We start from the raw sequence: 26560 nt of genomic DNA, 5'->3' as shown, positions 1-26560 counted from the left end.
CCTTTTCTGCTATAGCCCAGATAAACGCATTGAATAACACATTCAAAAATGGCAAAAAAAGAGACAGTCAAAAAATGTATCATAAGGAACAAGGTTTTGAAGGTGTCTGTCCTATAACTAGGAGATATACAGTGCATTCAGAAAGTATTCAGACCCCTTGACTTTTTCCAATTTAAAAAAAAGTTACAGCCTTGTTCCAAAATGTATTAAATTGTTTTTCCCCCCTCATCAATCTACACAATACCCCATAATGACAAAGCAAAAACTTTTTTTTGAAATGTAAAATAAAAATTTAAAACTGAAATATCACATCTACCATTTCATTTGGGTTGAGTATGTCGCTGCACAGGTCAGGTATGTCGCTATTATTCTACAATGTAGAAAATAGTCAAAATAAATACCCTTGATTGAGTAGATGTGTCCAGACTTTTGACTGGTACTGTAGATAGGTGTGTGCCTTTCCAAATCATGTCCAATCAATTGAATTTATCACAGGTGGACTCCAATCAAGTTGTAGAAACATCTCAAGGATGATCAATGGAAACAGGATGCACCTGAGCTCAACTTCAAGTCTCATAGCAAAGGGTTTGAATACTTATGTAAGTAAGGCATTTTTACATTTGCAAAAATGTCTAAACCTATTTTTGCTTCGTCATTATGGGGTATTGTGATGTCATTATGGGGTATTGTCATGTCATTATGGGGTAGTGTGTAGATTGATGAGGAAAAACATGTATTTAAATCAATTTTAGAATTAGACTAACGTAACAAAATGTGGAGAAGGTCGAGGGGTCTGAATACTTCCCGAATGCATTGTATGTGTGTATATATACAGTACCAGTCAAAAGTTTGGACACACCTACTCATTCAAGGGTTTTTCTTTATTTTTACACATTATACCCTATGCACTTTTTACAGCCTGGTACTGGGTTACCTGGGTTAACTTCAGACGACTCCTCTGGAGCTTGTGTGTGTTGTCAAGCACAACAACAGACGCCTTCGCATTCGTGAGAGTTTTCAATATTGGCAGTGGTGGAAAAAGAACCCAATTGTCAAACTTGAGTAAAAGTAAAGATACCTTCATAGAAAATGACTCAAGTAAAAAGTGAAAGTCACCCAGTAAAATACTACTTGAGTAAAAGTCTAAAAGTATTTGGTTCTAAATATACTTATGTACCAAAAGTAAAAGTATAAATAATTTCAAATTCCTTATACTAAGCAAAGCAGACGGCACCATTTCCTGTTTTTGTTTTTTACGGATAGTCCAACACTCCGACATTATTTACAAGCACTGCATTTATATTTAGTGAGTCTGCCAGATCAGAGGCAGTAGGGCTGACCACGTGTTCTCTTGATAAGTGCGCGAATTTGACCGTGTACATTATTTTCACTAGGAATGTAGTGAAGTAAAAGTTGTCAAAAATATAAATAGTAAAGTACAGATACCCCCCAAAAAACAACTTAATTAATACTTTAAAGTACTTTTACCTAAGTACTTTACACCACTGAATATTGGTGACATTTGTTTGTATCACTAACGGTTTGGTCGGGACAGTCGGTTTTGTGACACCTCTTCGAAATGACGTGGTCCGCGACAGAGTTCAGAGGACTGCTGTAAGCTTGTTGATGTCATAGAGCCAATCAAAGTCTTTGCTTTCGATATTAGTGACATTAGATTGTAGCTCTCACGGTTTTGGGTTGAACACATGATTCTGTGAATATTTTCTCCCACAGCTTCTCACGTGTAGAAAAAGGCCGCTTTTCACAAGCCCCGTGTTATGGAACGGCTGCAAACTTCATGTCGGCGGAAAGAGGGGATTGAGCTGCAGCCACTATAATAAATACACAGGGAGCTATTCTATATTCAAAATGACGTTGCCGTGTGATGCACAGGTGCCTCAATCAACTCTAGGTTTTTTTTAAGGGGAAATCTGTGATTGGTACATCGAATGTTGGACTTTGGACAGTCATACCCCACCAGAACACAAAACATATGAACCTAACATGGCAACCAAACACTGTATAGCCACATAATATGGTTACAACTATTATTTTGATCAGTCCTGGCATCCAAAGATCTGTCTGAATATTTACATTTCTCCAACCCCTTTCCCTCAGTTGTTTACCAAAACAGTGGCAGGTTTCCCACTTTGTTCTTGTTTGAACTGCAGATGGGTACACTACAAAGCAGGGTCAATGAAACAGATAACTTTGATGAGCAACCAGAAATACCTAGAGATCTTCTGGTTCATTAAGAAATCTACACGTACGTTGTTAGGTTGTTACGTTGTTAGGTCAATTAGACCACGCCCATTTTGGTGTTTATCTTTCTCCATACAAAGTTTATTTAGTTAACTAGCTAACTAAATCTCTAGCTAACTAAATCTCTAGCTAACTAAATCTCTAGCTAACTAAATCTCTAGCTAACTAAATCTTGCATTGTAGTGTACACCTCTGATGGTACCTTTATGGAACAAAGTAGCACCAGGCAAATTTGATATCCGTCTATGAATGAGTGTTCACAACTCTCCAACACCATCCCTCAGTTGTTCACCTAACAAGTGGTGGTTGTCTGAACTGCAGATTGTCCATTTCATACACAAAGAGCAGCAACATTACCTGTTAGGTTCAGACAACAGCCCCATTATATCATTACTGTGACATTGGACTGAGCAGGATCAGGAGGACCAGCTAGAGTTGGTCCACAGGTGTATCTCAATACTCTCTTAGTCCCCTCTCTGTGTCCTCATTTACTTTCTTTGTTCCTTTGTCTTGTTTTTATTCTTTGTGGTTGTTTTTGACATGCCTCAGCAGATTAGTCTTCTGAATGAATCTTTTACCACACACTGAGCAGCCATGTTGTTTCTCTCCTGTGTGAGTCAGTTTGTGCTTAGTTAGGTTCCTATTGACACTGAAGCTTTTCCCACAGTCACCACAGCTATATGGCTTCTCTCCTGTGTGAGTCCGTATATGTTCAATTAGTGTCTTCTTGACACTAAAGCTTTTTCCACAATCACCACAGCTAAAAGGTTTCTCTCCTGTGTGAGTCCGTATATGTTCAGTTAGTGTCTTTTTGAGATTGAAGCTTTTCCCGCAGTCGCCACAGCTAAAAGGTTTCTCTCCTGTGTGAATCAGTTTGTGCCTGGTTAGATGCTGCTTGAGACTGAATCTTTTCCCACAGTCACCACAGCTAAATGGATTTTCCCCTGTGTGAATTAGTTTGTGCCTGGTTAGATGCCCCTTCAGACGGAAGCTTTTCCCACAGTCACCACAACTGAACGGTTTCTCTCCTGTGTGAATCCTCATGTGCCTGGACAGATGCCCTTTTTGTTTGAAGATCTTGCCACAAACAGGGCAGGTGCAGGGTTTCCCACTGTGACAGAGTCGGACATGGGCCTTCAGTTTACAGGTGGAGTTGTAGCGTTTTTTGCAGAATCTACATTCACTGGGTCTCTTCTTGGTGAGAGTCACATGTCTCTGCAGGTCAGCTTTCAGAGCAAACGCTTCACCACAGTCACAGCAGCTGTGAGTTTTTCTAGATGTAGTGCTGGGTTTGGTCAGATGTTTCTCCAATGGTGGGCTGCTATCAAGTCCTACTGTGTCACTGCTTACTGCTGAACTGTGGCTGGAGGCACTGTTTTGATTATCTGGAGGGTCACAGGGAATGTAGAGACCCTTAATGTGGGTCACAGTGACATAAGGTTTGAGATCCACTGGTTCAGAGTCACTCTCTCTGTTCTCCACAGTCTTGGTTTGGTCCTCCTGATCACATTCACTTTTCACACAGGAAGGAGTGAATATGAACTTCATGATATCAGGCTCCAGACCTTGAAGCTGCTCTTCCTCCTGACTGGTCTTGACTTCCTCCTGTTCCTCTTTAATCTGTATGGGCTCTGAGTCCTCCTGCCCCAGACTGGGGCTCCACTCCTGCTCACAGTGCTGCTGCTCAGGGGGAACCTCCTCTTCAGAGACAGAGAGCTGCAGGGAGTCTGAAGGGAGGGAGAGGAGGAGCAGAGGTTATTTATACAGCCTTGATACAGATGTAGAATGGTGCCAGAGGGGATGGCTGATGGTTTACATGCTCCTAACCAACTGTTATTTTGGCAGGCGGGTTTTCACGTTGTTTGTAACTTTAAAAAACCCTGGAATGGGTAGGTGTGTCCAAACTTTTGACTGGTACTGTATGTATATAATCAGTAAAAAAAAACAATAGTAATAATAATAAAATTATGGATTTAACACGACTGGGAATATAGATATGCATCTGTTGGTCAGATAAATAAATACAAAACTGCACATTTGAGAGTGGCCTTTTATGGTCCCCCAGCACAAGGTGCACCGTTGTAATGATCATGCCGTTTAATCAGCTTCTTGATATAGCACACCTGTCAGGTGGATGGGTTATCTTGGCAAAGGAGAAATGCTCACTAACAGGGATGTAAACACATTTGTGGACAAAATTTGAGAGAAATAAGCTGTTTGTGTGTATGGAACATTTCTGGGATCTTTTATTTCAGCTCATGAAACATGGGACCAACACTTTACATGTTGCAAGGGGCCATATGATTCATATAAGGTTCAAATTATTCATATAAAAGGTCCAAATGATTCATATAAGGTTCAAATTATTAATATAAAAGGTCCAAAGGATTCATATAAGGTGCAAATGATTCATATAAAGGTCCAAACGATTCATATAAGGTTCAAATTATTCATATAAAAGGTCCAAATGATTCATATAAGGTCCAAATGATTCATATAAAATGTCTAAATGATTATATTAAGGCCCAAATGATTCATATAAAGTAATGTTTAATTGGCCGCAAATGATTCATATAAAGGTCCATCACATATAAGTAATGATTCATATAAAGGGGCTAAATGATTCATTAAGGTCCAAATGATTCATATAAACAGGTCCAAATGATTCAATATAGGTTCAAATTGATTAATAAAAAGGTCGAAGGATTCATATAAGGTGCAAATGATTCATATAAAGGTCCAAACGATTCATATAAGGTTCAAATGAATTCATATAAAAGGTCAAATGATTCATATAAGGTCGCAAAGACAATTCCATAATAAAATGTCTAAATGATTCATATAAAGGCCAAATGATTCATAGTAAAGGTCCAAATGATTCATATAAAGGTCCAAATGATTCATATAAAAGGGGCTAAATGATTCATATAAAATGTCCAAATGATTCATATAAGGTTCAAATGATTCATACAAGGTCTAAATGATTCATATAAAAGGTCCTTTGCATCCAGTAACTGACTGAAGTCTGCAACCCATTGACCCCACCAAAACGGGATCTTCTCTGGTGACGCCCTGCCAGGTCTGTACTACAGCCAGTAGTTTTCTTTTGATTTTAAGTATTTTTGCCTTATGTCTCATGTACTTTAGCAGACAATATATGTTAGCAGACGATACGTTTCTGTACACTTCAGAATGAATGTGGCTGCTGCAGTCAGCAGTGACATAATCAATGGAGAAAAAAAAGTGAGCCAGTTCCAGTGGCAGCCATACATGCCCAGTCATAAAGCCCAAGCCATACATGCCCAAGTCATAACAGCCCAAGCCATACATGCCCAAGCCATAACAGCCAAGCCATACATGCCCAAGCCATAACAGCCAACCATAGCTGCCCAAGCCATCACATGCCCAAGCCATACATGCCCAAGCCATCCAATGCCCAAGCCATAACAGCCCAAGCCATACAATGCCCAAAGCCATAACAGCCAAGCCCTAACAGCCCAAGCCATAACAAGCCCAAGCCATACATAGCCCAAGCCATACAGCAGCCAAGCCATACAAGCCAAGCCATAACAGCCCAAGCCATAACAGCCCAAGCCATACATGCCCAAGCCATAACAGCCCAAGCCATAACAGCCCAAGCCATAACAGCCCAAGCCATAACAGCCCAAGCCATACATGCCCAAGCCATGTATATCCTCTCCTGTTGTCCTGGTTTCCAGAAAAGGATGTCTTCCTTAATTGACCCCCCCCATAAACGTAACGGACATATACCAGGAACTGTGCCAGGCCCTCCACGTATGTTGACCCATCCAGCTGTAACGCATAGAATTTACTGGCTTGTATGCGAAGCAGTAATTGTTTCAAAACATCTCCTGCCATGTCACTGATACGTCGTGAAACTGTTGTTTGATGACGGCATTGTCTGTATAGTTCTTTGGGCCTTTCCCCCAGCATTGTCCCAGCCATATCCACGGCAGCAGGAAGAATTAAATCCTCCACAATAGTATCGGGCTTGCCTGTCCTAGCCACTCGGTAGCTCACCATATAAGACACTTATAGCCCCTTCTTATGAATGGTATCTGTTGCTTTTATACATGTCTTACTACTCGAAAGTCGTCTTAAATCCCACTCAAAAAACTCCAGCGGCTTATTTTTCAAATTGTCATGTTTTGTTTCTAAATGTCTGCGCAAGAGTGAAGGTTTCATCGAGTTGTGAAATAGTACTTTTGCACATATAATGCCAAGAATGTGCTAAACTGTCATCAAGGAAAAGGGGGGCTATTTGAAGAAGCTCAAATATACAATATATTTTCATTTGTTTAACACTTTTTTGTTTACTTTATGATTCCATATGTGTTATTTCATAGGTTTGATGTCTTCACTATTATTCTACAATGTAGAAAATAGTAAAAAATAATATTAAAACAGTTGAATGAGTAGGTGTCCTAAAACTGTGACCGGTAGTGTAAGTGAACCCCAAATCAATGTAGTTCTCATCATATTTGCACCTCTTCGATAGTCCAACGTCCGTGTCTGTTGTTCGGTGCTTTCTCGGGTAAGGGGGAAGTAGCTCTTCGGTTGCATCAGATTCACAACTGTCAGTTAGCTGGGCTAACAACAAGTGTAGAATTACTGAGGCTAGCATTGGATGTGCTCGTGGAAGCAGAACAACTTGTGTCGTCGATAGGTGCAGGTGTAGTACTGCTGGTAGTAGCAGTAGCAGGTAGTAGCAGTACTACCAGTAGAGCTGGTATGTGTCTCTACGGACGCAGGCCTTACTTTTTTTTTAACCATTATCAACTTTCGAGCAAACGAAATGAGCAGCAGCCACATTTGGCTACATACGGACCTTTAGTGGAATTCCCACGAGAGAGTAACGGTTAATGTGATTGGATGTTAATTATTTGACTAGGCTACCTGTATTTGACATTGTGTTGTTATTTCGCTGAACACTAGATAGTTTGATTTTATTTATGGCAGTAAAACAAGGCTACTCAGACGAGAAAAAAACCTAACCCAAAAGTATAGCCCCATTTTTTATATAAAAAAAGAGAGAATCACATTTTTATTTGGTTTACCCCAGTTTGGGAATACCTGGTATAGGGGATGTTGTTCCCACGGTGACAATTAAAACCTACCCAAACCAGAAACTTTGGATAGATGGAAGAATTCACACAAAACTGAAAGCGCGAACTTCCCTCTGAAAGGCAACCAAACAGGCAAAACGTCAGTACAGAGACAAAGTGGATTCGCAATTCAACGGCTCAGACACAAGACGTATGTGGCAGGTTCTACAGACAATCACGGATTATAAAGGGAAAACCAGCCACGTCGCAGATACTGACGTCTTGCTTCCAGACAAGCTAAACACCTTCTTCACCCGCTTTGAGGATAACACAGTGCCACCGACGTGGCCCGCTACCAAGGACTGTGGGCTCTCGTTCTCCGTGGCCGACGTGAGTAAGACATTTAAGAGTGATAACCCACGCAAGGCTGCTGGCCCAGACGGCATCTCTAACCTCGTCCTCAGAGCATGCGCAGACCAGCTGGCTGGAGTGTTTACGGACATATTCAATCTCTCACTATCCCGGTCTGCTGTCCCCACTTGTTTCAAGATGTCCACCATTGTTCCTGGAATCAAGAAAGAAAAGGTAACTAAACTAAATGACTATCGACCCATAGCACTCACTTCTGTCATCATGAAGTGCTTTGAGAGACTAGTCAAGGATCATATCACCTCCACCTTACCTGACTACCTAGACCAACTTAATTTGCTTACCGCCCCAATAGATTGCATCGTCTGTCAATCGCCATCTCACTGCACACTGCACTATCCTGTCTGGACAAGAGGAATACCTACATCAAAATGCTATTCATTGAATATAGCTCAGCATTCAACACCAAAGTACCCTCCAAGATCATCATTACGCTTGGGGCCCTGGGTCAGAACCCCACCCTGTGCAACTGGGTACTGGACTTCCTGACAGGCCACCCCCAGGTGGTGAAGGTAGGAAACAACCTCCACTACGCAGATCCTCCACCTAGGGGCCCCACAAGGGTGCATGCTCAGTCCTCTCCTGTACTCCCTGTTCACCCACGACTGCGTGGCCACACACACCTCCAATTCAATCATCAAGTTTGCAGACAACACAACAGTAGTAGGCCTGATTACCAACAATGACAAGACAGCCTACAGGGAGGAGGTGAGGGCCCTGGCAGAGTGGTGCCAGGAAAATAACCTCTCCCTCAACGTCAAGAAAATGAAGGATTTGATCGTGGACTTCAGGAAACAGCAGATGGGGCACGCCCCAATCCACATTGACCGGACAGCAGTGGAGAAGGTGAAAATCTTCAAGTTCCTCAGCATACACATCACTGACAATCTGAAATGGTCCACCCACACAGACAGTGTTGTGAAGAAGGCGCAATGGGGGGCTTGGCCCCTAAGACCCTCAGAAACTTTTACAGATGCACAATTGAGAGTATCCTGTCGGGCTGTATCACCGCCTGGTATGGGAACTGCATCGCCCGCAAAAGCAGGGCTCTCCAGAGGGTGGTGCGGTCTGCCCAACGCATCACTGGGGGCAAACTACCTGCCATCCATGACATCTACAGCACCCGATGTCCCAGGAAGGTCAAAAAGATCATCAAGGACATCAACCACACGAGCCACGACCTGTTCACCCCGTTATCATCCAGAAGGCGAGGTCAGTACAGGTGCATCAAAGCTCGGACAGAGTTACTGTAAAACAGCTTCTATCTCAAGGCCTCGGACAGTTAAATAGCAATCACTAGCCGGCTGCCACCCCGTTGTGAAGCCCTGCACCTTAGAGGCTGCTGCACTATAAACATAGAATCACTTGTCACTTTAATGTTTACAGTTGAAGTCGGAAGTTTACATACACCTTAGCTAAATACATTTAAACTCAGCTTTTCACAATTCCTGACATTTTATCCTAGTCAAAAGTCCCTGTCTTAGGTCAGTTAGGATCACCACRTTATTTTAAGAATGTGAAATGTCAGAATAAGAGCAGAGAGAATTATTTATTTCAGCTTTTATTTCTTTCATCACATTCCAGTGGGTCAGAAGTTCACATACACTCATTTAGTATTTGGTAGCATTGCCTTTAAATTGTTTAACTTGGGTCAAACGTTTTGGGTAGCCTTCCACAAGCTTCCCACAATAAGTTGGGTGAATTTTGGCCCATTCCTCCTGACAGAGCTGGTGTAACGAAGTCAGGTTTGTAGGCCTCCTTGCTCGCACATGATTTTTCAGTTCTGCCCACACATTTTCTATAGGATTGAGGTCAGGGCTTTGTGATGGCCACTCCAATAGCTTGACTTTGTTGTCCTTAAGCCATTTTCCCACAACTTTGGAAGTATGCTTGGGGTCATTGTCCATTTGGAAGACCCATTTGCGACCAAGCTTTAACTTCCTGACTGATGTCTTGAGATGTTGCTTCAATATATCCACATCATTTTCCTCCCTCATGATGCCATCTATTCTTCAGCTTGCAAGCCGCCCCCTTTTTCCTCCAAACATAACGATGGTCATTATGGCCAAACAGTTCTATTTTTGTTTCATCAGACCAGAGGACATTTCTCCAAAAAGTACGATCTTTGTCCCCGTGTGCAGTTGCAAACCGTAGTCGGGATTTTTTATGGTGGTTTTGGAGCAGTGGCTTCTTCCTTGCTGAGCGGCCTTTCAGGTTATGTCGATATAGGACTCGTTTTACTGTGGATATAGATACTTTTGTACCTGTTTCCTCCAGCATCTTCACAAGGTCCTTTGCTGTTGTTCTGGGATTGATTTGCACTTTTTGCACCAAAGTACGTTCATCTCTAGGAGACAGAACGCGTCTCCTTCCTGAGCGGTATGACTGCTGCGTGGTCCCATGGTGTTTATACTTGCGTGCTATTGTTTGTACAGATGAACATGGTCCCTTCATGCGTTTGGAAATCTTGGCTGATTTCTTTGTATTTTCCCATGATGTCAAGCAGAGAGGCACTGCGTTTGAAGGTAGGCCTTGAAATACATCCACAGGTACACCTCCAATTGACTCAAATTATGTAAATTAGCCTATCAGAAGCTTCTAAAGCCATGAGATAATTTTCTGGAATTTCCCAAGCTGATTAAAGGCACAGTCAACTTGGTGTATGTAAACTTCTGACCCACTGGAATTGTGATACAGTGAATTATAAGTGAAATAATCTGTAAACAATTGTTGGAAAAATTACCTGTGTCATCACAAAGTAGATGTCCTAACCGACTTGCCAAAACTATAGTTTGTTAACAAGACATTTGTGGAGTGGTTGAAAAACAAGTTTTAATGACTCCAACCTAAGTGTATGTAAACCGACTTCAACTCTATATACTACATTACTCATCTCATATACATACACTGTATTCTATTCTACAGTATTTTAGCCAATGCCACTCCAACAATGCTCGTCATAATATTTATATATTTCTTAATTCCATTCTTTTACTTTTTAGATGTGTGTATTGTTGTGAATTGTTAGATACTACTGCACAGTTGGAGCAAGGAACACAAGCATTTCAATACACTCGCAATAACATCTGCTAAATATGTGTATGTGACCAATAAAATGTGATTTGAAGTACAGAGAGATCCTTGATGAAAACCTGCTCCAGAGCACTCAGGACCTCAGACTGGGGCGAAGGATCACCACCCAACAAGACTACAACCCTAAGCACACAGCCAAGATAACACAGGAGTGGCTTCGAAACAAGTCTATGAATGTCCTTGAGTGGCCCAGCCAGAGCCCGGACTTGAACCCGATCTAACATCTTTGGAGAGACCTGAAAATAGCTGTGCAGCGACGGTCCCCATCCAACCTGACAGAGCTTGAGTGGATCTTCAGAGAAGAATGGGAGAAACTCCCCAAATACAGGTGTGACAAGCTTGTCGAGTCATACCCAAGAAGACTCAAGGCTGTAATCGCTGCCAAAGGTGCTTCAACAAAGTCCTGAGTAAAGGGTCTGAATACTTATGTAAATGGGATATGCAAAACAAAATCTGAAAGCCTCTTTCTGCTTTGTCATTATGGGGTATTGTGATGTCATTATGTGGTATTGTGTGTAGATTGAGGGGGGGGGACGATTTAATCCATTTTAGAATAAGGCTGTAAAGTAACAAAATGTGGAAAAAGTCAAGCGGTCTGAATACTTCCTGAAAGCACTGAAGTGTTATGTGTTTACCTTGTCTTTTTTTGTTGTTGCAGATTGTCATCTGTATTGTTCTCTGTCTGAGAGTATGGGTTCCTGATACAAACACCTCATTTTGTATTTGTAGAATTACATCTATATATTCTGTTCTATCTGATATGATATCTAGTGGCCCTTTGTTGTTACTTTAGATTACGGCAGGTGTCTGTAATTATCTCTGGCTCGCTAAGGCTGCCCAAGTCTGATCATTAATTGGTCCTTTGACCAATCAGATCAGCACTGAAAAGATCTGATTTGATTGGTCAAAAGACCAATTAGCGTGGTTGGGGGGGAATTAGAATTGGTCTGCCTGTATAAACGCAGCCTTAGTGGCCTCATCTGTCTCACTGTTTGGGGAGATTTGCTCTGATGAAGGTTGAACGACCGAAAGATAAAATGTAAGACATTTGCATCGGTTTCTTTTTTTCTGTTTCTAAAGTCAGTAAATTCTATACATTCAAATAACTTCCTGGTTTTCGTGACACAGACACGTTTTTATCCATGTACAGTAAAAGTGAATAAAAACATTTTCATTGAGTAGAACTATAGCTAACTATCAGTAGATCTACATACAAACCTATTCTACATAGTTTAATCTCCGGTGTGATCCGCAGTAGTCTCCGTAGCCGATCATTCTCCTCCTGGTACTCTGCTACCATTTTCACAAATGCCCCAGAAATCTCCACAGCAGCAAACGCCGTTAAACGCTCATTTAAAAACTCTCGAAACGACTGTAGTTTAGATGTTTTCAGTGGACTGAGAGTTGGGTATTCAGCTAGTACGGCTTCTTGACGTGGGTCCTCCAGATCACATTCACTTTTCACACAGGAAGGAGTAAATATGAACTCTATGACATCAGGCTCCACCCCTTGAAGCTGCTCTTCCTCCTGACTGGTCCTGACTTCCTCCTGTTCCTCTTTAATCAGTTTGGACTCTGGGTCCTTCTGCCCAAGACTGGGGCTCCACTCCTGCTGCTCAGGGGGAACCTCCTCTTCAGAGACAGAGAGTGGCAGGGATTCTGGAGGGACGGAGAGGAGGAGCAGAGGTTACCACAGTCCCCAAATCCAGAACAAATTCAAGAAAGCGTACAGTATTATAAAGAGCCATTGTTGCATGGAACTCTGTTCCATCTCAAATTCCTCAAATGAAAAGCAAACCTGGTTTAAAAAAAACAGATTAAGCAACACCTCACAATGCCTCTCCCCTATGTGACTTAGATCGTTTGTGTATGTATTGATATGTAGGCTACGTGTGCCATTAAAAATGTTTTCTGTAGTTCTGTCCTTGAGCTGTTCTTGTCTATTAATGTTCTGGATGATGTNATCCATGTACAGTAAAAGTGAATAAAAACATTTTCATTGAGTAGAACTATAGCTAACTATCAGTAGATCTACATACAAACCTATTCTACATAGTTTAATCTCCGGTGTGATCCGCAGTAGTCTCCGTAGCCGATCATTCTCCTCCTGGTACTCTGCTACCATTTTCACAAATGCCCCAGAAATCTCCACAGCAGCAAACGCCGTTAAACGCTCATTTAAAAACTCTCGAAACGACTGTAGTTTAGATGTTTTCAGTGGACTGAGAGTTGGGTATTCAGCTAGTACGGCTTCTTGACGTGGGTCCTCCAGATCACATTCACTTTTCACACAGGAAGGAGTAAATATGAACTCTATGACATCAGGCTCCACCCCTTGAAGCTGCTCTTCCTCCTGACTGGTCCTGACTTCCTCCTGTTCCTCTTTAATCAGTTTGGACTCTGGGTCCTTCTGCCCAAGACTGGGGCTCCACTCCTGCTGCTCAGGGGGAACCTCCTCTTCAGAGACAGAGAGTGGCAGGGATTCTGGAGGGACGGAGAGGAGGAGCAGAGGTTACCACAGTCCCCAAATCCAGAACAAATTCAAGAAAGCGTACAGTATTATAAAGAGCCATTGTTGCATGGAACTCTGTTCCATCTCAAATTCCTCAAATGAAAAGCAAACCTGGTTTAAAAAAAACAGATTAAGCAACACCTCACAATGCCTCTCCCCTATGTGACTTAGATCGTTTGTGTATGTATTGATATGTAGGCTACGTGTGCCATTAAAAATGTTTTCTGTAGTTCTGTCCTTGAGCTGTTCTTGTCTATTAATGTTCTGGATGATGTCATGTTTCATGTGGACCACAGGAAGAGTAGCTGATGCTTTTGCAACAGCTAATGGGGATCCTAATAAAATACCAAATAACCACAGTAGAAGTCATAATAACCATAAAACGGTCAAACAGGGAAATGGTTCTAATCGTTTTTCCACCATTTCCCATAGGGGATTTTACAATAAAATAAGGACTGTGTTTTGTGTAGGCTAACCCTTTACAATGACTTAAAATAAGGAGGCTAACCATGGCGTGACGTTTTGATAACCGTGTAAATCTCTCTAGGACAAGGTGACTTTTATCAATATATTCGCCTATATTTACGGGTATAATTTGTGTAACGTTCCAACAGGAATCTATTCCAACAACTTCGTAAATAACAAGGTTGCCAACACAACGCATACAAAGTTGTATAGCGGAAGAATAAGATACCGGGCTATTTAATTAAGTGTTTCACTCACCACGTTTATTATGAAAAATGTATTGTCCTCACTCTGGTAGCCTATGGACAAACATTAAGAATAAACTACGTGGTGAGTTGATGCCTATTCGGCATACGGTTAGCTAGGTGAATTGATCATGATACTTTGCATGCGTTGTTTGTTGGCATCCTTGTTATTTACAACGTTTTTGGAACAGATTCCTGTTGGAACGTTCCACAAATTATACCCACCCTATATTTAACCCCCCCCCCCCAAAAATGAAATGCTAATTAGCTCCTAATGTGGCTATCATAAAGAACTACAAACACCATGATGATCTGGACGGGACTGCTGAATCGAGGCAAAGGTAAGAATATCTGGATTAACTATCTAATGTTATCTAAAATGTAGTAATGAATAAATTGGCTTAATTTCTTTAAATGGAAAATTCTGTTAGCCAATGTGTCAGCTATAGATGACGTGCAGGCGCTTGCGGGGATTTGTTGTTTTGCCTGTCTACTTTGAAGCTAATTAGCATTTTCGAATCTGAGAGTAAATAAAGCCGAATATTGGTAGAGGCTCCTCAGAGGAAGGGGAGGACCATCCTCTATTGTAAATTTCATAAAAATACGAACCTATTCTACATAGTTGTATCTCTGGTGTGATCCGCAGCATTCTCAGTAGCCGATCATTCTCCTCCTGGTACTCTACTACCGTTTTCTCAACCTCCCCAAAAATATCCACAGCAGCCGCCGTTAAACGCTCATTTAAAAATACACGCAACAACTGTAGTTTAGACATTTTCAGTAAAATGAGAGCTGGGTAGCCTATTTAGTTTAGTCGGTATGTCTTTCTTTACTCAACACAAGCGACGCAAAAAATAATAATAAACTCGTTTCCAATTCTACTTCCGTGTTCCAGTCAAGGAATCTTAGGACATTCTTTGTTCTAGTTGGTGACGAACCCAGAAACACAACAGGGCCGCCAGCTGGATGGGAGTTTACTGTGCAAGGCAGCCTACAGACCAGTAGTAAAGGAAAACGACTACATCAAATCGAATCAAATTTGATTGGTCACATATACATGGTTAGCAGACGTTAATGCGAATGTAGCTAAATGCTTGCGCTTCTAGTTCCGACTGCAGTAATATCTAACAAGTTACCTTATACACACAATGTAAGGGGATGGAATAAGAATATGTACATATAAATATATGGATGAGTGATGGCCGTGCGGCATAGGCAAGATGCAATAGATGGTATAAAATACAGTATATACATATGAGATGAGTAATGTAGGATATGTAAACATTCTGAAAGTGGCATTATTTAAAGTGACTAGTGATACCTTTATTACATCCATTTATTAAAGTGGCCAGAGATTTGAGTCAGTATGTTGGCAGCAGCCACTCAATGTTAGTGATGGCTGTTTAACAGTCTGATGGCCTTGAGATAGAAGCTGTTTTTCAGTCTCTCGGTCCCAGCTTTGATGCACCTGTACTGACCTCGCCTTCTGGATGATAGCGGGGTGAACAAGCAGTGGCTCGGGTGGTTGTTGTCCTTGATGATCTTTTTGGCCTTCCTGTGACATCGGGTGGTGTAGGTGTCCTGGAGGGCAGGTAGTTTGCCCCCGGTGATGCGTTGTGCAGACCGCACTACCCTCTGGAGAGCCTTGCGGTTGAGGGCGGTGCAGTTGCCGTAACAGGTGGTGGTACAGGAGAGAGCTGAGAACGCACCCTTGTGGGGCCCCAGTGTTGAGGATCAGCGGAGTGGAGGTGATGTTTCCTACCCTCACCACCTGGGGGGCGGCCCGTCAGGAAGTCCAGGACCCAGTTGCACAGGGCGGGGTTCAGACCTAGGGTCTCGAGCTTAATGATGAGCTTGGAGGTTATTGTGGTGTTGAATGCTGAGCTATAGTCAATAAACAGCATTCTTACATAGGTATTCCTCTTGTCCAGATGGGATAGGGCAGTGTGCAGATCTATTGGGGCGGTAAGCAAATTGAAGTGGGTCTAGGGTGTCAGGTAAGGTGGAGGTGATATGATCCTTGACTAGTCTCTCAAAGCACTTCATGATGACAGAGGTGAGTGCTACTGGGCGGTAGTCATTAAGTTCAGTTACCTTTGCCTTCTTGAGTAGCCACTTTAATGTTAGACAGCAATAAAAAGCTAGTATACATCTACGAAAAACTTAGATTGTTACACCAGGGCTGGCAACTTTTGAAAAATGCTTGGAGTGATATTTGTTATGTGAATTTAATTTCTCCCTTGCCGTTGACAACCCCTCATTCAGGGCAGGTGGGGTTATGAGCCCCACCTGTTTAGGAAAAAAAAAATGGTTGCCTGTTTTTCATGTTCTTTTGGCATTAATGATACGTGTCATATATTAGTTTGCAAACAATGTAAAAAAAAAAAATAATTGAGTCACTAAAGCCGCATACAACTGTGGCCTCTTTTTGGCTTTCTTGAGTAAAGCAGCTTCAAAATGCAGGTGTCTCAGCCTAGTGCTTTCTGTGGTGTTGGGGCAGTCAGCGGAAAAACAGAGCGTAGGGGTTGGTAATGTTCTCTAGTTGCACTGTGATTGGCCCAGTGTTCTGTCACTCATGGGGACACTACGTCACTGCAAAATCTATGGGGAGAGTTTGAAAATTTAAGCCCATTGGGTGCTGCAATACAGTTACATTAGAAGTGCCCATCCAAGAAGGCTCAAGATCATTGGCCACAGATAAAATTACGTCAAATCACTTTATATCTACAGTATCTTTGATTGGACTGATCATGTCAACATCATACTTTCAAAATCTTAGCTAGCAGTCATCATCATGAATCAAGTTGACAATCTACTGGCAAATACGTTTTAATCCTTATTCATATGAAAATAAATAATGAAGAGAAATTATAGATAAAACGTATCGGTGCTCATCGGCCATTGGACATAAACATTACACAACCAGTTGGAAAACGTAAATTCAACAATGAGTGGTTTGGAAGGAATCAGTGGCTAACTGCAAGTGTTGCAAAGCAATCACTATCCTGCTATTCGGTGGATTTGGTGTGTGGTCCAGGTCTGGGTTTAAGGGCCTCTTCCAAGCTTAAAAGTATAAGTATTCACATGCCATGGGCCAGAAAAGGTTGAATACATTGTCCATGCTGTCAATCCAGCATGACTTCTGCCGTGGAAACAACTGGAAACTCAGAACTGGGAAATCTCAGACTTCAGTGAGTTCAAGACAACTGGGGGAAAAACGAGCTCCAACTGGGAAAATACGTTATAAACAGTCATCCAACTCAGAATTTCAAGTCGGGAACTCGGGCCTCTTTCTAGAGCTCCGACTTGACGTCATGATTCAACCTTGTTTTTTTCCCAGAGTTCCCAGTTGTCTTGAAATCACCATAAATCCAGAGAATGACAGACTTGGATGACAAAGTTAGATGAGAAAATTTGCCCGCAAGGATTGCCGCGCCACCTTCCTGTTCAAGTGAGCACATCACAAGGTGAGTCCAAAAATGTATTGTACGCTGCTGCATAAATTATGTAATATGCCAGGGAGATGTGTATACTGTAGCTAAGAAAGTAATACTAAGTGTATGTTGTGTAGTAAGCTGTTAGTAGCCCATGTGCCTCACCCTAATAATTTGGTCCCTTTCCTCCCTCATAATTTCTCCTACTGTTCTGACTTGATGGTGCACATGTAGCCTATACCCGTTTTAGAGAAATGTAATCATTGAATATTGTAAGAGCTTTCATTGTGTGCTTATATGCCACATTTATTTATCCTATGGTTCTGACTTGGTGTACAGGGAGAATACTGTAAGAACGGCCCGTGTTCTGAATTCTGTTGGTGTACATTTCAAAAGTGCTGATCAAATAGTTATTGACTACGTCCTAGCTCGCTTATTAATGTCTTAATCAAAATTACAGATGGCCTCTTAACCGCTCATCGTTCCCTTATGCCATAGTTTGCACATCTCAATTGTCAGTAGAAACCACATTTATTTAAGCAAGTCAGCCATATCAGCATTGTTTTTATTAAAAGACAGTAAATGAGGCTGAATTAACTGTCGCCGCCAGACAAGGCTCCACTGAAAGCCAGGTGTAGCGGTGGTAAGGATTCACTCCATTGTGCTGGAAGGAAAGCTCTGCTGTTGGGACAGCTTTATGTAGGCGCTAACAGTTTGTGGGCACTGTTTGTCACCGCTACAGTGCAATTAATATTTTGTTTAGTGGGGAGTTTGCCCCACCAATCGCACTGCCCCTGGCACAATCCTTAGACGATAGACTGGGGGGTCCTTCCCCAGGAAGTTTTTTCTGTCCATAGAATGCACAAACATTTTATAATGTTGGTGAGCTATTTCTTTAAAATAGGTCTGGAAGAAAATCCTGCTAGCTCTCCAGGAGGGTTGGCCACTCCAGATCTATGTTTCCCAAGTGATTGAAAAGGCTCTTGTTATAACAATTAATTTCTCAAACCTTCAATAAATAGCTAATGAATATCAATATTCAGGTGGTTTATGCCTACTAGTTGAAGATGCCGTCATACTCTCTACACAGACAAAATATGTGTATTATGAGTTGTGAGTCCCTCTACCATCTCTCTCTCTAGCATGTGCACAATACTAAAATTATTTTTAATTCCTGAATCATTTGAATATCCAATGCTTATTTGTATGACTTATTCAAAACTGTCCGTGAAAGGCTGAAAAATGACATAGCCTCATATAAATCATTTTCAAAGACACAAATAGGCATAAGAGATTTCTAATATGTGATGACACTGGCAGAACTGGGAGGAAGTGGATTAATAGAATAAGTGTGGGGAATAACAGTAGTGCTGTTGCTAACAGCGTTGCCCTGCATTTTAGCCCGTTGTTAAGAAAGAGAATTGTTCCACTGATCAGACTAAATAAAGTAGACTGAACAAAAATATAAACGCAACATGCAACGATTTTTACTGAGTTACAGTTCATAGAAGGAAATCAGTCAATTTAAATAAATCCATTAGACCCTAACCTATGGATTTCACATGACTGAGCAGGGGTGTAGCCATGGGTGGGCCTGGGAGGGCCCACCCACGGAACTAGATCCAACCAATCAGAATTTGTTTTTCCCCACAAAAAGGGCTTTATTACATACAAAAATACTCATCAAAGGAGAAATGCTCACTAACAGAGATGTAAACAAATTTGTGCTGCTCTTTGTATGCCATTTTAATATTTGAGAATGAACCAATGATATTAGGCCACTCTTGGCCATGATTACAGACACCTGTMTGTCTTTTGACACTATATAAACGAGTCATCCCGCAGCGTTTGTGATCATACCCTGATGAAGACAGCTTGGCTGTCGAAACGGTAATTACATTTTTGCATCTGAGCTCCTGGAGTGTGCGTCTCTCCTTTATTTTCAAACAAATTTGTGCACAACATCTGTAGAGGAATAAGCTTTTTGTGCATATGGAACATTTTCTGGGATATTTTATTTCAGTGCATGAAACATGGGACCAACACTGTGTTTATATTTTTGTTCAGTATACAGTGGCAAGAAAAAGTATGTGAACCCTTTGGAATTACCTGGATTTCAGCATAAATTAGTATTCAAATTTGATCTGATCTTCACAAAGATAGATAAATAGTCTGCCTAATCTAATAACACACAAATTATTGTATTTTTCTTGTCTATATTGAATACATACTTTTCCCAACCTACACTGTGAATGGTTAAATTATGTGAACCCCTAGGCTAATGACTTCTCCAAAAGCTAATTGGAGTCAGGAGTCAGCTAACCTGGAGTCCAATCAATGAGACGAGATTGGAGATGTTGGTTAGAGCTGCCTTGCCCTATAAAAAACACTCACAAAATGTGAGTTTTCTATTCACAAGAAGCATTGCCTGATGTTGAACCATGCCTCGAACAAAAGAGATCGCAGAAGACCTAAGATTGAGAATTGTTGACTTGCATAAAGCTGGAAAGGGTTACAAAAGTATCTCTAAAAGCCTTGATGTTCATCAGTCCACGGTAAGACAAATTGTCTATAAATGGAGAAAGTTCAGCACTGTTGCTACTCTCCCTAGGAGTGGCTTTCCTGCAAAGATGACTGCAAGAGCACAGCGCAGAATGCTCAATGAGGTTAAGAAGAACCCTAGAGTGTCAGCTAAAGACTTACAGAAATCTCTGGAATATGCTAACATCTCTGTTGACGAGTCTACGATACACAACGGAAGAAGACACTGCTGTCCAAAAAAAAATATTGCTGCACGTCTGAAGTTTGCAAAAGTGCACCTGGATGTTCCACAGCACTACTGGCAAAATATTCTGTGGACAAATGCAACTACAGTTGAGTTGTTTGGAAGGAACACACAACATTATGTGTGGAGAGAAAAAGGCACAGCACAACAACATCAAAACATCATCCAAACTGTAAAGTATGGTGGAGGGAGCATCATGGTTTGGGGCTGCTTGGCTGTCTCAGGGTCTGGACAGCTTGCTATCATCAACGGGAAAATGAATTCCCAAGTTTATCAAGACATTTTGCAGGGAAATGTTAGGCTGTCCGCCAGTTGAAGCTCAACAGAAGTTGAGTGATGCAACAGGACAACGACCCAAAACACAGAAGTAAATCAACAACAGAATGACTTCAACAGAAGAAAATGCGCCTTCTGGAGTGGCCCAGTCAGTGTCCTGACCTCAACCGGATTGAGATGCTGTGGCATGACCTCAAGAGAGCGGTTCACACCAGACATCCCAAGAATATTGCTGAACTGAAACAGTTTTGCAAAGAGGAATGGTCCAAAATTCCTCCTGACCGTTGTGCAGGTCTGATCCGCAACTACAGAAAACATTTGGTTGAGGTTATTGCTGCCAAAGGAGGGTTAACTAGTTATTAAATCCAAGGGTTCACATACTTTTCCCACCCTGCACTGTGAATGTTTACACGGTGTGTTCAATAAAGACAAATGTATAATTGTTAGTGTGTTATTAGTTTAAGCAGACTGTTTTGTCTATTGTTGTGACCTAGATGAAGATCCAATCAAATTTGATGACCAATTTATGTAGAAATCCAGGTATTTCCAAAGGGTTCACATACTTTGTCTTTGTCACTTTATATGGCTGTAGTCCGGTGCCCACTCGTAGCACAGCCACCTGGTGCAGGCAGGCCGTCAATGGCTCAGTGGTCCATAACTGTTCACCTGTTTCTACCTGCCACCTGGTGCAGGCAGGCCGTCAATGGCTCAGTGGTCCATAACTGTTCACCTGTTTCTACGTCAAGCCTGGTGCAGGCAGGCCGTTAATGGCTCAGTGGTCCATAACTGTTCACCTGTTTCTACGTGCCACCTGGTGCAGGCAGGCCGTCAATGGCTCAGTGGTCCATAACTGTTCACCTGTTTCTGCGTCAAGCCTGGACAATGTTCCATCTGTTCTTTCTTGTGTTTCATGGTGTGCAGCTGTGCGGCACAGCAGTATATCATGGATTTCATCTCCAATCTCCTATTGGTGTGCGCATTTATTTACTGAATTCTAATTACAGGTGTGGTCCTCCATATGCAGTTACCCATGACCACTTAAGGGACTGGGAGGGGAAGTTGGTGTAGAGAGGAGGGGAGCAGGACGGCCTTTTCTACAGGGTTTTACTAAGGTACAGCCCAGTGATTATGGATAACTACAATGAGGGGAAATAGTTGTAATGAGTAACAGGGTGGTGATATAGGATGATCATTCAGTAGAAAGACAGAACTAATTGTCAGATGGGTGACTCCTGACAGCTGATACTGATGTGAGTGTGCACTAAACCACAGAATGCAGTTCTAGAGACTGTTGTTGAATTGGGGCTAGAATAACACTGTAGTTCACTTAAAACAGAGTTTACACTTATACAAAATGCACCTATCAGGAGTCGACTGTATATCATTACTTCCTGAAAGATTAAATCAATATCATTTATTAGCAGCATTAGGACAATCTATGATAAATACTCTTGGACAGATGGAAGGATGATATTTTTTATGTATCAATAACATCAGGTCAGACTATTCTCTCATCAAAACAAACAATCAGGAATTTCAGTTTTTAAAACATCACGAGACTTTGAACAGGGGACCTGTGAGTTTCCTACAATACTTTCCTCCAACAGGTGGTAGGTAGTCTAGTGGTTAAGAGGCAAGACCGTAGTCTAGTGGTTAAGAGAGACAAGACCACAAGCGGAGGGTTCCAATCCCATTGGACAAGTGAGTGGTTGCTGGTATCAAATCCTAGATGCCATACCTGCTGTCGTGCCCTTGAGCAAGGCACTTAACCCCCCACAACAACTGCTTCACAGGAGCCGTAGTATGGCAGCTCCTACCTCTATATACACAGTACATTCTGAAAATATTCAGACACCTCAACTTTTCCACATTGTTACTTTACAGCCATATTCTAACATTACATTTTGTTTCTCTCATCAATCTACACACAATACCCCCAAAATGACATCACAATACCCCAAAATGACATCACAATACCCCAAAATGAAAAAGCAAAAACTGATTTTTAGAAATTGTAGCAAATTGATTAAAAATAAACTGAAATATCACATCTACATAAGTATTCAGACCCTTTACTCAGTACTTTGTTGAAGCACCTTTGGCAGCAATTACAGCCTTGAGTCTTCGAGTACGACGCTACAAGCTTGGCACACCTGTATTTGGGGAGTTTCTCCCATTCTTCTCTGCAGATCCTCTCAAGCTCTGTCAGGTTGGGTGGGTAGCATCGCTGCACAGCTATTTTCAGGTCTCTCCAGAGATGTTAGATCGGGTTCAAGTCTGGGTTCTGGTTGGGCCACTCAAGGACATTCAGAGACTTGTACGAAGCCACTCCTGGCCCAGTCTGAGGTCCTGAGTGCCCTGGAGCAGGTTTTCATCAAGGATCTCTCTGTATTTTTCTCTATTCATCTTTCCCTTGATCCTGACTAGTCTCCCAGTCCCTGCTGCTGAAAAACATCCCCACAGCATGATGTTGCCACCACCATGCTTCACCGTAGGGATGGTGCCAGGTTTCCTCTAGACGTGCCGCTTGATATTCAGGCCAAAGAGTTCGATCTTGGTTTCATCAGACCAGAGAATCTTGTTTCTCATGGTCTGAGAGTCCTTTAGGTACCTTTTGGCAAACTCCAAGTGGGCTGTCATGTACCTTTTACTGAGCAGTGGCTTCCGTCTGGCCACTTTACCATAAAGACCTGATTGGTGGAGTGCTGCAAAGATGGTTGTCCTTCTGGAAGGTTCTCCCATCTCCACATACGAACTCTGGAGCTCTGTCAGACAGACCATTGGGTTCTTGGTCACTTCCCTGACCAAGGCCCTTCTCCCCCGATTGCTCAGTTTGGCCGGGCAGCCAGCTCTCGGAAGAGTCTTGGTGGTTCCAAACTTATTCCCTTTAACTTCTTTGGGGTAGGGGGCAGTATTTTCACGTCCGGATGAAAAGCATGCCCAGAGTAAACGGCCTGCTACAAAGCCATAAAAGCTAGAATATGCATATTATTAGTAGATTTGAATAGAAAACACTCTGAAGTTTCTAAAACTGTTTGAATGATGTCTGTGAGTATAACAGAACTCATATGGCATGCAAAAACCGGATAAAAAATCCAACCATGAAGTGGGAAATCTGAGGTTGGTCGATTTAACTCAGCTCCTATTGAAGATACAGTGGGATATTGGTAATGTTGCACTTCCTATGGCTTCCACTAGATGTCAACAGTCTTTAGAACCTTGTCTGATGCTTTTACTGTGAAGTTGGGCCGAAGGAGAAGGGAATGAGTAAGGTCTACCATGACCTGACCATGCGCGTTCATGTGAGAGGGCGCTCTGTTCCATCGCACTTCTGAAGACAATGAAATTCTCCGGTCGGAACATTATTGAAGATTTATGTTAAAAACATTCTAAAGATTGATTCAATACATCGTTCGACATGTTTCTACTGACTGTTACGGAACTTTTTGACATTTCGTCTGCTTTTAGTGAACGCGCTTCGTGACTTTGGATTTGTTTACCAAACGCGCTAACGAAAGTAACTATTTGGATATAAATGATGGACATTACCGAACAAAACAAACATTTCTTGTGGAAGTGGGAGTCCTGGGAGTGCATTCCGACGAAGATCAGCAAAGGTAAGTGAAGATTTATAATGCTTTTTATGAGTTTTGTTGACTGCATAATATGGCGGATATATTTGTGTCTTGATTGGGCTCTGAGCGCCAACTCAGATTATTGCATGGGTTGCTTTTTCCGTAAAGCTTTTTTTAAATCTGACACAGCGGTTGCATTAAGGAGAAGTGCATCTAAAATGCCATGCATAACAGTTGTATCTTTTAGCAATGTTTATTATGAGTATTCCTGTAAATTGATGTGGCTCTCTGCAAAATCAAAGGTTGTTTTGGAACTTGTGAACGTAAGGTGCCAATGTAAACTCAGATATTTGGATATAAATATGAACTTTACCGAACAAAACATACATGTATTGTGTAACATGAAGTCCCATGAGTGTCATCTGATGAAGATCATCAAAGGTTAGTGATTTTATCTATATTTTATCTATATTTCTGCTTTTTGTGAATCGTCTCTTTGGCTGGAAAAATGGCTGTGTTGGCTGGAAAAATGGCTGTGTTATTCTGTGAATAGTCACTCACCTAACATCATCATTTGGTTTGCTTTCGTCGTAAAGCCTTTTTGAAATCGGACACTGTGGCTGGATTTACAACAAGTGTATCTTTAAAATGGTGTAAAATACATGTATGTTTGAGGAATTTTAATTATGGGATTTCTGTTGTTTTGAATTTGGAGCCCTGCAGTTTCACTGGCTGTTGAAGAGGTGGAACACTACCGTCTCACATACCCTAGAGAGGTTAAGAATGATGGAGGCCACTGTGTTCTTGGGGACCTTCAATGCTGCAGATTGTTTTTGGTACCTTTCCCCAGACCTGTGCCTTGACACAATCCTGTCTCGGAGCTCTACGGACAATTCCTTCGACCTCATGGCTTGGTTTTTGCTCTGATATGCACTGTCAACTGTGGGACCTTATATAGACATGTGTGTGCCTTTCATGGCCAATCAATTGAATTTACAGGTGGACTCCAATCAAGTTGTAGAAACATCTGATGATCAATGGAAACAGGATGTACCTGAATAGTTAAGTAAAGAAGGTATTTCTGTTACATTTTTTAATACATTTGCAAACATTTCTGAAGACCTGTTTTCGCTTTGTCTGACATGGCTAATTGAGTGACTGTCAGTGACAAAGAAACTGCTGATGCACAACCAAATGTCTGAATTGGACCTGGTGTATTCTACTATTCTGAGTCTTAATAGTAAGTTGAGACCCAGACTGAGCTCCTAAGATATTGTCAAACCACGTCAAGAGGCAGTCAATGAACTGGGAGTAGCTGGAGATGGACTTCCAGGCAAGCAACCAGAGCCATGTCGTCTGCATATTTGATGAGGGCCATATCACTGTTGCTTCCTAAGAGATTTGTCCACATCCTGGCTTTTTATTCACTTACCTGACCTTTATTTACCTAGGCAAGTCAGTTAAGAACAAATTCTTACTTACAATGACGGCCTACCCCGGCCAAACCCGGACAACGCTGGGCCAATTGTGCGCCGCCCTATGGAACTCCCAATCACTGCCGGTTGTGATACAGCCTGACAGACAATCTTTGTTCTAATGTCCTTTCTTCTTTTAGTTTCTGTCCTGTTTTCTTCCTTTGTGGACTTTGTCTACATGCCTCAGCAGATTCGTCTTCTGAGTGAATCCTTTACCACAGACAGAGCAGCCATGTTGTTTCTCTCCTGTGTGAATTAGTTTGTGCCTCCTTAGGTCCCCTTTCTGATTGAAGCTTTTCCCACAGTCACCACAGCTAAATGCTTTCTCTCCTGTGTGAGTCACTTTGTGCATGGTTAGGTGACCCTTCCGATTGAAGCTTTTCCCACAGTCACCACAGCTAAATGGTTTCTCTCCTGAAGCTTTTCCCGCAGTCAGCACAGCTAAATGGTTTCTCTCCGGTGTGAATCAGTTTGTGCATGGTTAGGTGGCCCCTTTCGATTGAAGCTTTTCCCGCAGTCACCACAGTACAAATGGTTTTCTCCTGTGTGTAGATTCACTTTGTGCATGTTTAGGTGCCCCATCCGATTGAAGCTTTTCCCACAGTCACCGCAGCTAAATGGTTTCTCCTGTGTGAATCCTCATGTGCTTGGACAGAATTCCTTTGTGTTTGAAGGTCATTCCACAAACAGGGCAGGTGCAGGGTTTCCCAATGTGACAGAGTCTGACATGGGCCTTCAGTTTACAGGTGAGCTGTAGCTTTTTTGGCAAAAGCTACATTCACTGGGTCTGTTCTTGGTGAGAGTCACATGTCTCTTCAGGTCAGCTTTTTTAGCAAATGTTTCACCACAGTCACGGCAGCTGTGAGTTTTTTAGATGTGGTGCTGGTTTTGGAACAGTGTTTTTCAATAGTGGACTGTTGTCAAGTCCTACTGTGTAGCTGCT

At 42.0% G+C, this 26560-nt stretch overlaps 1 pseudogene; it reads right to left on the bottom strand.

Moving 5' to 3' along the window:
- Window positions 1-862: 862 nt before the first annotated feature.
- On the bottom strand, window positions 863-26296 carry LOC112070143 (zinc finger protein 91-like; annotated as a pseudogene).
- Window positions 26297-26560: the final 264 nt, after the last annotated feature.

This window comes from Salvelinus sp. IW2-2015, unplaced genomic scaffold, assembly GCF_002910315.2.
Source record: "Salvelinus sp. IW2-2015 unplaced genomic scaffold, ASM291031v2 Un_scaffold1234, whole genome shotgun sequence".
Taxonomy (NCBI): Eukaryota; Metazoa; Chordata; class Actinopteri; order Salmoniformes; family Salmonidae; genus Salvelinus; species Salvelinus sp. IW2-2015.
The sequence above is the reverse complement of the archived record's forward strand: the minus strand, read 5'-3'. Positions and strand labels throughout refer to the sequence as shown.